The following is a 12,841-nucleotide window of genomic DNA, read 5'->3' as shown; positions in this document are numbered from 1 at the left end:
CTTCCTAATTCCTCCCCCTATATTTTCAGGCTCCATGTGTCTTTTATTTTAGCTGTTTGAGAGATTATGAGAAAAAGATAATTCCAGAGTTCTGAATGGCTTGGGAACCTACATGAGTAGAGCAGAAATTCAATTGAAACATATAAGGGGTAAGGAAAGAATAGAAATTTAAAAAGTGTTTGCCAGCTGAAATTGTTACAAATATTATATTACGAACTATAAACACATGCTCCTAATCAATTGAAAGCATCCATTTCGATAATGAGGTTGTAATCCTCTATGCACACTTAACCTGGCAATAAGTGAGAGGGTGTTATTTGCTGGTTCAGGACTGGGATTTGGGAAAAACAGATTCAAATCCCCATTGAGTCATGAAAAATCAATTGTTCGTCTTGAACTAAGCTTTTTCTTCCTTCCTCTTTTGTTGATGGTCGTGCACACAGTCTGAATTACATCTCATGGTTGTTGTGTGGTTAAGGTTGGGCGGAGTAATTATGTGCACTGCTTTAAGTGCACTTATTTATTTAGATTATGCCAGTTGAGGTAATGAAATCTCCAAGAAGTTTATAATACAACAATAACGGCCAATAAAATATTTTTAAAAATTTCTGCACATAAATATTGCAGATACTATTTGCTGTGGAAGAATGATACAGTTAGGTTTGCTGTCAAGGTCACAATTGAGAGGCACATTTTTTAATATTGTGTGATCATTTGTATTTTCAAAGTGACACATTACCCACTACTTTTTTGGAGTGGCTCATTAGATTAAAAGAGGTATCGTATTCCTTTTGTTGCAGTTTTAATGCTTTTACAAACATTTTACAAACACTGCCAGAATGACCTCAAATGTCATGCCAAAATCAATTTATAGAAGTAATGAATACATATTTTCTGTTACATGAACAACAGCAGCTTAGGTTAGGCAACTCTAATGGTTTCTGCATTGATCTGTTTTTGAAAAGCACTTAGAAACTTCAGATTGCAAAATGTTTATAATGAATTAATTGACTAGTAATATGTCTATGCTATTCTTTTTGCTAAAGAACCATCAGTAAACTATGACAGATCTATATCTATTGTTGTTGTTTATTCGTTCAGTCACTTCTGCTATTCTTGATCTTATGGACCAGCTCACACCAGAGCTCCCTGTCAGCCATCGCCACCCCCAGCTCCTTCAGGGTCAAGCCAGTTCAAGGATACTATCTATCCATCTTGCCCTTGGTTGGCCTCTCTTCTTTTTTCCTTCTATTTTTTTCCAGCATCATTATTTTCTCCAAACTTTCCTGTCTTCTCATTATGTGACCAAAGTACTTCATCTTTGCCTCTAATACCTTCCCTCCAGTGAACAGTCGGACTTTATTTCCTGGAGTATGGACTGGTTTGATCTTCTCGCGGTCCAAGGCACTCTCAAAATATTCCTCCAACACAAGAGTTCAAAAGCGTCTATCTTCCTTCGCTCAGCCTTCCTTATGGTCCAGCTCTTGCATCCATGGTATACGGGGTATACCATTGCTTTAACTATGCGGACTTTCGTTGCCAGTGTGATGTGTCTGCTCTTCACTATTTTATCAAGATTGGTCATTGCTCTCCTCTCAAGAAGTAAACGTCTTCTGATTTCCTGGCTGCAGTCTGCATCTGCAGTAATCTTAGCACCTAGAAATATAAAGTCTGTCATTGCTTCCATGTTTACTCCCTCTATTTGCCAGTTTTCAATCAGTCTGGTTGCATAATCTTGTTTTCTTTTATGTTTAACTGCAACCCAGCTTTTGCACTTTCTTCTTTCACCTTGGTTAGAAAGCTCCTCAGCTCCTCCTCGCTTTCAGCCATCAAAGTGGTATCTGGGTATCTAAGGTTTTTTATGTTTCTTCCAGTAATTTAAACTCCAGCCTTGGATTCATCAAGCCCCGCACGTCACATGATGTGTTCTGCATACAAGTTGAATAGGTAGGGTGAAAGTATAGAGCCCTGCCTCACTCCTTTCCCAATCTTGAACCAGTCTGTTGTTCCGTGGTCTGTTCTTACGGTTGCTACTTAGTCGGTATACAGATTCCTCAGGAGACAGACATGGTGAATTGATATCACCATACCACCAAGAACATGCCACAATTTATTATGATCCACACAGTCAAAGGCTTTAGAACAGTCAATAAAACAGAAATAGATGTTTTTCCTGAAACTCCCTACCTTCCTTCATTATCCAGCAGATATTGGCCATTTGGTCTCTCGTTCCTCTGCCTTTTCTAAACCCAGTTTGTACATCTGGCAACTCTCGCTCCATTTATTGCTGGAGTCTATCTTGCAGGATCTTGAGCATTATCTTAGTGGCATGTGAAATAAGTGCCACTGTACGAAAGTTTGAACGGTCTTTAGTGTTCCCCTTTTTTGATATGGGGATATAAATTGATTTTTTCTAACCTGATGACTATTCTATATCTATATATCTATATCTATATCTATATATATAATAAAGGTCAAAGTTTGTATGCATGCCTGTTTGTTTGTGGGCGATAGATTGTCAAGGCAGCTCCAACTACCAGAGAGCACTGCGACTCACACCGACAACTGATCTGGACCAAACTTGGCACACATAGGCAACATGACCAATAGAACATATTGGAGGGTTTTTGATGGGGGAGAGGGCTGATTCTAGATTTTCTTTGTCCATAGGAGAGCTACAGATTATTGTGCAAATACAAAGTAATTAAATGTGATTCCTCCCTGACATTCCAGTATTGTCTGAGCACGGAATTGTCAAAAACAAAAGCATTCAAATGTGTTTTCTCTTCCTGTAGTGTGAAGTTATGTAGTGCAGTAAAAGCTCTCCTCTCCTGTCTCTGTCTCTCTCTCACACACACTCTTTTTGTTGTTTTACTTATCACCGTGTAGTAAATACATGGATTATGTTGCCATCTCCTCTCTGGTTTGTTTTTGGCAGATGTCAGCTGCCTGGATTATGTAGTCTCTAGGAAGTATTAAAATAAGAGACTGTAGAGATCAACAGATTGAGGTTACTTGTTTTAATATTGCACCATTAGTTCCCCATGAATACACCCTCCATTCCTCACAAGAAAATGCAGTATATCTTACTGTTTTTCTTAAAAATATTATTAATATCCAGCAGTTGTTTCAACTTTTCTCTTGATAAAGGGGGACACAGGCAATATCTTACACTTGTGAAAGGGGTAATACAAGAGGCAGTGAACTTGGCAGCAGTGATCATTTCATCACAACTGGCTGATCCTTAAGGTACAAATTGTCCTATTAGCAGAAATCTTTTTAAAAAAAAGAACCCATAAAAATCTGGAGGACTAGTAAACTGTGAATCAGCCCTGCTGCCTAGAGTTTTGGACAGAGAACTCTATTTGCAGAGTTTGCACAATCAGTGGGATTTGTGTCAACTCACCATTCAACAATTAAATGAACAACCCTGGTCCTTTTCTTTCTTGAGTAAAATGCATATGCTCCCAATCAGCATTTCCTTCTAATACTCCTGTCCAAAATTTAGCCCCACAAAACAATTTCCTGTAAAATTCAAAATATGTACAGTAGAGTCTCACTTATCCAACATAAACGGGCCTGCAGAACGTTGGATAAGGGAAAATGTTGGATAAAAAGGAGGGATTAAGGAAAAGCCTATTAAACGTCAAATTACATTATGATTTTACAAATTAAGCACCAAAAACATAATGTTTTACAACAAATTGACAGAAAAGGCAGTTCAATACATGGTAACGTTATGTAGTAATTACTTTATTTATGAATTTAGCACCAAAACATAGCAATGTATTGAAAACATTGACTACAAAAACATTGGCTACTAACAAATTGACTACAAATAAAGGTAGAATTACATAAAATGAACTTACAGTAACAACATTGTCAGAAGTTAAATCCGTAAAAAGTTCCGTCCTTGCTGCCTAAATAAACAGCTGTGGATCTGGATGGGAGGCAAACTGTGTTGGATAATCCAGAATGTTGGATAAGTGAAGGTTGGATAAGCGAGACTCTACTATTTTTAATTTATTATGTTTATTTATATCTTGCCTTTTCTCTCCATATGGAGACACAAAGCAGCTTACAATTAAAAGCATTACGATACAACTTAAAATATACAAATATACAAATATTAAAATAATATTAAACATCATTAATATTAAAAACAATTCAGGTTAAAACCGTAAAAGCATGTAAAACCACAGCACCCTCTGACTAGATCTTAAACACCTTCATCTTTAAATGCCTGTCTGAGTAAAAAAGGTTTTAGACTGCTGCTGGAAGAGGGCCTTTCTGGCTTCCCTGGGCAGAGAGTTCCAAAGTTGAGGGGCAGCCACTGAGTGAAAAAACCCGCTCTCTTGTTCCCACCAACCGAGTTTGAGATGGACGTGGGAACAAGGGAAGGGCCTCTCCTGAAGATCTCGGCTCGGGAAATTTCATACAGGTGGATGCTGTCAGCCAAATAGCCTGGACCTGAACCGTCTAGGGCTTTAAGAGTCATAACCAGCACTTTGAATTGTGCTCAGAAACAGACTGGCAGCCAGTGGAGCTGCTTCAACAGGGGGGTTGTCCACTCCCTGAGCACTTTTCAGAGGCAGCCTCGCTTAGAGCACATTACAGCGATCCAGGTGGGATATAATTAAGGCATGTACCACAGTGGCCAGATCTGTCTTCCTAAGGGATGAGTGCAGTTGCTGCACAAGTTTTAATTGTGCCAAGACCTTTTTCTGACACCTGGGCCTCCAGGTTCAGTGCAGAGTCCAGGAGGACCCCCAAACTATGAACCTGTGTCTTCTGGGGGTGTGTGACCCCACCCCCCAGCACCCCTAATCAGTTTCAGTTTGCATTTTCAGCCATTTTCTAGCTAAAAATAAAACTGAAGTAGTGCTGCAGGTGACTGAGAACAAAACTTGATCTAATATCATATATTAACACAGGTTATAGAATTCACCGTAGCCTAATTGATTAAATGAATGTGTATAGCCTTCATTAAACAATGCAACTTGCATTTTCCCCTATTTATTTTTGAGCATGGTTGCAAGAATTACCAAGTAATAACTGCTTGTTAGTGTGTTAAGGGATACTTCCACTCTTAAGTCAAAGTTGATTTGATCTGTGTTTTCACTGGGGACCTTTTTATTTTAATCAGGCCCAGGCTGAGAATTCTAAATGCCTAAATCCCTAAACTAGAAATGTTGCCATGTCAATTAAAGGACCTCATCACATGGATCTTGAGAAACACGGGAGACCATCTGTCTAGCGAAGGAAATCATACCAGTTGTACCATTTCAAGTTCTCATCACACGTGTTCCCCTCTTCATCCCCCCCCCCCCCCAGCCGCTCTGGCCCGCCTTAGAACCTTCACACAGAGAATCCTTGCTCTCTCCATGTTATTTTTTTAATCAGGGAAAACTTCAATATCAAAAGCTAAGATTAATATAAACCTCACCCCATTTGGGAGGGAAAGCGGGGGAATTGTAAACCCCTTTGACTTGATAAGTCTTTCCCCTACCTACCTTTCTTCCCTTCATTCCCTTTACTTGAAACCATCCCTCTTGCAAAGGTGTGCTTCCCTTCATTAGACCAGTGCGATGTTAAAAAGCTAGGAAGAGCACATGTTTGAGCCTAGATTACTACTAAAGAGAAAATGCAGTGGTAATGGAGCGTCCATTTCTCCACGTCACTGAACTGTTTCAACATGATCGAATCTATCAGATCTCATCATATGTGTTTTTGGTGTTAGCGACAGTTCTGTCGCACGTCAGGAGCTCAGAAAACATGATTTCTCACCTGTGTTATGAGCTCCCTCCTTTCAGCACGCTTCATCTCCATTTCAAGGACGAAGGAAAGGACAGAAGTAGGCAAAAATCATGTGATGGGCTCTGTGCCTCTTCATCCTTTTTTAAAAATTATCATTTTGTTGTATGTGTGTTTTAAAAAAAGAAAACAAAAAGGCACACATAAAGAAAAGGGGTAAAAGAAAAGAGAAAGAGAAAAAATATCAAAGTGATAATTTTACAGTTGTTCATAGTGACTATGATTTGCATTTGATTGCTGTTCCTCTTCATCCTTAAAATGGAGATGAAGTGTCCTACGATGGGGAAAACACTGCATGTGATGAGTTCCATAGTGGCATAATAGTGCTGTAGCAGCGTAATAAAGGCCCTTTTGGCCACGCAAATTGGGATCAGTAATTACTTGGAGAAATACTTCTATCCATTCCTTCCTTCAATATTGCAGAAATGCCTTGAGCCAAATTGCCTGACTGGTTGTAATAATGAGAAAAGCCCGTGTAACTTTTCATACGCTATTTTCAAAGCTGCAGCTATGGTGGAAGCTCCTAAAATATGGTCAAGAAGTTGCTAATTCCAAGTTAGTTCTTGATTAAAGAACCTAAATATTGCTACTTGTACTGGCATGTTGCTATGGCCACAGGCAGGACTGAATGACTTCATTCCTTGGATCTTCTGCAAGCAATTATTTAGCTAGATGTCTCTATAGAAACAGTTGTTTTTGTGTATCTGTGTGTGTTGTGATGTTACTAAGTGTTACATTTTAAATATGGCTTTTGTACCAGATTGTTATCAGCAGTAAGAGACGCTATAAATATACATAGGTCTCTCCAATTAGATAATTGAGGGAAAGAATCCATCAAAAGATTAACTACCTTTTAATGAAAAGTGGCTGTTTTCCCAGGAGTATTCTTGCAATACATTGTGCTCCCTCTTGAAGCACATGGGTTTCCACACTTGTTGTAAACAATGTAAGTTCAAATTTCCAAACAGCTCTTTAAGTTTTTCCCCTCACTATACAGGTTGCACAGCTCTTTTGGTAAATCACTTACCTCTGGTCAGGCAGACTTGAATCACTCAGTAGCTGCAGTAAATAAACACAGACGTGGTAATTGGCCCTGATAGTTGTGTAGATAGAATTTTGGCTAGAATGACGGCTCCCTCTTCCCACCATTTATGTATTTGTTTATGTAATTGTTCAGATTTTAAATATGTGCAAGTACTGAGCACATTGTAAGTGCTGTTAATAAACAAATGCAATCAAATGGTTATAGTGAAAAATACATGCAAAGTTTAGCATTATTATGAAGGATCTTTTGACAAAACAATTAGAAACCACATCGTAAACTTTGCTGAAATATGCACTTCGGAGTAAAATATGCGCCTCACCCCCCCCCCTCCGAAAAAACGATGTTACTTAAGACATAGGAATATTCCATTTTTCTGTGGAATATTGAAAGACTTTGTGTGGTTGTTGTGATCTCTTCCAGACTCTAAGAAACAGAGGGGTCATGTTCCAGTGGCCTGGTTGACAGGACAAGATGTTCCTGCCATGACACCCCAAAGCCAACAATAGTCAAAAGTATATATAAATGAATAAGAAACTGGCAGCATGCATTCCATAAAAAACATTGGGATAGAGATAGTCCCCAAGTTATGAACAACATAGCTTCTGTAGGTTTGTTCTTAAGTTTTTATATACAGTAAATAAAAACAGGTAAAGGTTAATACCCCTGTGGTGTTTGTTTTGCTATCTCTGCCCCTGTTCAGAAGACTTCACCTCACTTTCTGTCCCTGTAATCACTGGATTTTAAAAAATGTAGCTTGTTGTGGAAACAGGGATTGGTGAGAAAGCTTCAGTAGAGACACCTTTTCCCCATGACAACTCTTTCAGGAGTGAATTACTCTTCTGGGGGTTGATTTCCCTCACTTCCTGTTGTCTCACCCCCGTTCTTAACTAGGAGTGATTTGTAAGTCTGGTGTTTGTAAACTCGGGGACTGCCTGTAGTACAACAGAATTGCAGCCAATAAGGTGTTCTGCATCCATTTCACAATTAACCAAAATATGTATCAATTAATTTAGAACAGGCTAGGTATATTGGCTACCCTCAGTTCAGATACCCACACGTCCAGGGTGTTGTCTTCCATGGGTGGCTGAAATTGTACATGCTTGGCTTCTTATTTATTTCTGCCAGGGTTCACAATTAGCTGGTGGTAAGTATGTTTGCCAGTCTTTTGTGTCAAAATAAAGCACTGAGAGATTCAGTTTTATGCCAGAAGATCATGAGAAACAATGACTATTCACAACAGGTGTTAAGGCTATAAAGCAAAGGAAATATACAGGAATATATATAGGAATGGGGAGTGTTCTGTCATGCGCTGGGCCTATAACTGATTTTCTTTTGTATAGGATGTACACTTTATGCCCAGCGGGAAGCCAGGGTGCCTAAAGAAAGGTTGTTGAGGAATTTTCCTGAAGAAGGATGGCCTATTGAGTCTTTAATGAAATAACAAGGTCTTTATTGATGAACAAATAATAAATCTTCAGGGAGTAAAATAATACTTCAAGGTTTCCTTAATAAACTGTTGGCCCTTTGAGTCTTGTCCCCAAGGGACAGGCGATTGGCTTTGGATAACTGAAAACCCTCTTATAACCTCTCACAGGCTGTCTATCAATATGGGCTTAGCTGATGTGGGACCACTACTGATTCCAAATGCGTCTGGGTATCGAGTGGACCTACCAGCCAAGGCTTGCAGATGTTTCAGCTGGGGTTCCGTGGATCTGTGATGCTGTTCTCTCTTTGAGTCTTTAGAAACTTAGGGCTGTTTCCCTCAGGAGCTGTGAGGCTGAGAGGCTGTAAGCTCTCAGCCAGAGCTTTGGGGACTTTTCCCCTGGAATTTCTGTTTACTCAGATGTTCTATATCCCCGAATGTTCTATATCCCCGGATGTTCTTGAAATATGAAGCTTTTCCATGGGACGGGCTGGTCTATGTCCTATCGCTTAGCTTCCTTAAGAGAGACAGACTTTAAAAAGGCTCCTTTCCTCCCAGAGCCCTGAACAAGGGGCGGAACCAAACTTAATGATGATTGACAGGCAGCCTGTCCTATGATTGCAAACATTTGCAGCAAGAAAATAAAGTTGAAGGATCTGGTACAGCCGTACCAGCACAGGGAGAAATTGTTTTGTCTTTCATTATTGTTATACTGACAATAAAGAGACACAAATTACCCTGCTAGATATTGGAAATACTAATTTTTCATCAAGGAAGCTGCACTCTCTCAAGGATCTCTTGATTTTAAGTCATTTTTTATTACAGGTAGCAATTACATTCCCATTTTGCATTAAGCCCCAAGTGCTGCATTTGTTGATATGTTTTTTCTTATGTTATTAAACTGTTCCCTATTTATTTTAAAACACAACATCCTGCCATGTTTATATGATCTATACATACCTTGCATAACAGAATGTGACCTTGATATATTGTGAGAGGCCTCTGTTATTGACATCTGGATTTTTTTCTATGAGTATATCATTGTTTAATTTTGTCTTGCTCCCCAGGGGGAAAGTGACTCCCCTTCTTAAGTTTCACTTTATTTTCTATCTCTTCCTTGCAGCACTTATGTGTAGGCAGAAACAGGATATGACTTACATACCAAGCTATGAATGAGTTTTATAAGCTTTTTGTATAGAAATTATTGTACTTATTGATGCTAAATAACAACACTGCCAGATTCTCACCTTCCTCTATTACCATGTATACCAGTGGTTCCCAACCTTTTTTTTTTTTTTTTTTTTTTACCAGGGACCACTTGACTGGAGACCACTTTGTCCAGGGACCACTCTCCAACATTAGTACCAAAAGGGTTGCGAATCAGTTTTTGGTCAACTTTAGATTCTGTTTGGTTTTTTGGGGTGCTGATTCAGAAAATTGCATTGGATAGACCACATCAGCTCTAGTTTCTGACACACAACATATGTCATCCAGTAGTCGTCATCTGCTCACCCACAGAAAACCTTATTTAATAATCTGGAGCTGATGTGGTCTGTCCAATACAATTTTCTGAATCAGCACCCCAAATAACTCCAGGAACAGTCCTAAAAACAAAGATACCATTTTTTTTGGCTTGGGCTGTTATTATCCATGGATTTTGTTAATGTTCTTGTAAAAAAAATCCCCGCATGTCTCGCGGACCTTATTTTGAGTCTCACAACCCACCAAACTCTATTATTAGTGAACTGGAATACTCATACATAAGTCAACTTCATAAATCAAGGGCAGGTTTTGGGGACAAAATTGTGGATTTTGATTAATAGATAAATCAAGGACAAAACTTAGGGACATGGAATAAACAAATATTTTCCTCTTCTTTTAAAAATGCATAAAGGGAACATAATTGGGAAGAATCAAAAAAAGGAGTAGGTCTGCTTATTTAAGTGTTTATAATGGTGTGTAAATTGCATTGCTGATCTTAAAATGTTTACATCTATACAATCACAAGACAGGAAAAAGAATATAAATGAGGTAAAAAGATCAGAAGCTTGAAAAAAGGCTGGGGAGGGAGGAAGAGCAGAGCTATGAAGCACTCTCTTCTCTTATTCAAACTGATGAAAAAAAGGCAGCCATGGTTAATTTCACAATACTTTTGGGTATACATTTTTAGTTGTTCCATTGTCTGTGCAGATATAGAGATTGTCTGGTTTGCTGACTGTTGAACATGCAACATATAATTGTCCATGTGAGAAGCAATCCGTGTCTAGATCTAAACCACAGAATTCTAAAGATTGGCCCTGAGCTTTGTTGATGGTGATTGCAAATACCAATCGAATAGGGAATTAAAGTCTCTTAAATTGAAATGGCATATCCGTTGGAATCATAGGAATGCGAGAAATGAGGACATCTTCAACCCAGAATATCAAGGAAGATATTCTACAATGTCTGCTTTGAACTGGATTATATGTCAGTGTAGATTTAGGGCACTTCCTCACAGTCATATAACCCAGAACATGAGAGCAGATCACCCACAATGTCTGCTCTGAACTGGGTTATCTGAGTCCAGATTGCCATGTAACCCAATTCAATGTGGATGGTATGCAGCTGTATGGAAGGGGCCTAAAGAACAACACAGGGCACCCAAAGGAACCCCAATAAAGTGAATAATAAACATACAGCAGCATTCCTGTTGGCGGGGGTGGCATTGGAGAAGGGGAGGAGGGAGGAAGGGCAGTCCCCCTCAGATGAGACAATTATTGACACCAAGGACTTTCTTAAAAGGGGGGGCTTTGAAGTTAGGGAATCTCAACGGAGAGGGTGTGATGCGCATGCCCATGTAGCCAAGTAAGCACACAGAATGCAAGAGGTGAGTCCTGACATACCTGCCCAAAGAGATCTGGCTGAGTGGGTGAGTGTCCTTGGCGAGGCACGCTCCCTCTCCTCCTCCCTCGGGTCCAACTTTGGACTGAGGCAGAGAAGCAGCACTGAGGGGGGAAGGTGAAGGTGCGCCCCCAAAGCCCACCCCTGGCGCACGGCCCCACACAATCCCACCCCTGTCAGGATAGAGCGAACCGCGCCAAAGCAAAGAAGGATGAACTACTCTCAGACAGAGGGAGAGAAACAGGCGTACATAAAATAAATAATAAACTGTACTCACGAAATGTAAAAACATGAAACATTTGCATATACAAATGCAAGCTTGTGACCAAATTTCAAAGCAATTGGTGAAATATTTTGGGAGTTTTGTGTGTTTGAACAAACAAACATTTAGATGTTTATTTATATAGAAGATTTCATACAGTTATATCCCATAATCTATCCCATCACCCTATGCACCAGGAAGAGTTACTGCAATTTACTAGACTTGAACAGTAAAAGTAGATAATTTAAAGAATATAGAATGTCACTTGAGAGCTGGCTTTTGTGCCACATACCATATGGGCTGGGGTTTTTTTTTTTACATGATATGTATTCCTTTTTTTTACTTATGTCTCCGTTATTTAGATATGCTACTGACCTTAGTCAGGGAATGTCTGTTAGTCAGCTGTTCATGGTATCCCACACAGTTTCATGAGCACATAAATCAGGCCTGAATGAGCTGTATGCTTCAGTACATGCAGCTGTTTAAATTTATGATCAGTTTTCCTAACTCAAACCCTACTGCTGTATAGAAAGCCTGTCTTGTGCCACTTGGTTTACTCCCAAGCTCCCTTGGAGATTGTTATAATTTATAATTTGGCCATATCATGAGAAGACTAATTAGAAAACACAATAATTCTTGATACGGTAGAAGGCAGCAGGAGTAAAAGAAGACTACATTCCAGGTGATAGAATCAATCAAGGAAGCCACAGCCCTGAGCAGGAGGGTGATGATATGGTGACTTAGAGGTCTGTCATTCATGGTGTTGGCATAAATCACATTCAGCGATGACAGTAAACCACAACATGGTTTCTCATGATAGTCATCTTCCTTTCTAGGCAGAGTTCGGGCTTGATTGTCTATCTCAGGGACTGCTGTGCAGAGGAATCTTGTAGCACTTTGGAGACTGAGATATGTTGTTAGTATAAGCTTTGATCAACTTAAATCTATTTAATCATATACATGAAGTGCCTAGGAACAGACCTTTACAGTTATGACTATGCAGGTAGTATGTGTGAATAGCAATAGCAATACAAAATGTTTAGATATGATGATGAGGTGACAAGCTGTAAAGGTCTGTTTCTAGGTACTTCGTTCCATGCATCTGATGAAGTACACTTAAGTTTAATAAAGCTGATGTTACCAACTTCTTTTTCTCATTTAGTTCCAAAGGTGCTACAGGGTCCCCTTTCATATTGATTCAGACTAATACAGCCATGTCTTTGAATACAATGATTGTGAGTTTCACGCCTTCTTTACACAATAGTTGTCATGAGAAATTAGATATTTAACTGACAGGATCTTCTCAAATGTATTTTATATTCAAAGCAAGGCTAAGCAAAGTAAGATGTATCACACTGCCTGACTATAACAGTTTAATAACTACTTTATTAGGATGCTGCCATCCTGTGGAATTCTG

At 39.2% G+C, this 12,841-nt stretch overlaps 1 protein-coding gene across 2 annotated transcripts in view; it reads left to right on the top strand.

The window, feature by feature from the left end:
* The window catches only part of tppp (tubulin polymerization promoting protein), a 78,190-nt gene that overhangs the window by 20,113 nt on the left and 45,236 nt on the right, over nt 1-12,841 (top strand). The window lies entirely within an intron of this gene.

Source organism: Anolis carolinensis, chromosome 6 (genome assembly GCF_035594765.1).
Source record: "Anolis carolinensis isolate JA03-04 chromosome 6, rAnoCar3.1.pri, whole genome shotgun sequence".
NCBI classification, from domain to species: Eukaryota; Metazoa; Chordata; class Lepidosauria; order Squamata; family Dactyloidae; genus Anolis; species Anolis carolinensis.
The sequence above is the reverse complement of the archived record's forward strand: the minus strand, read 5'-3'. Positions and strand labels throughout refer to the sequence as shown.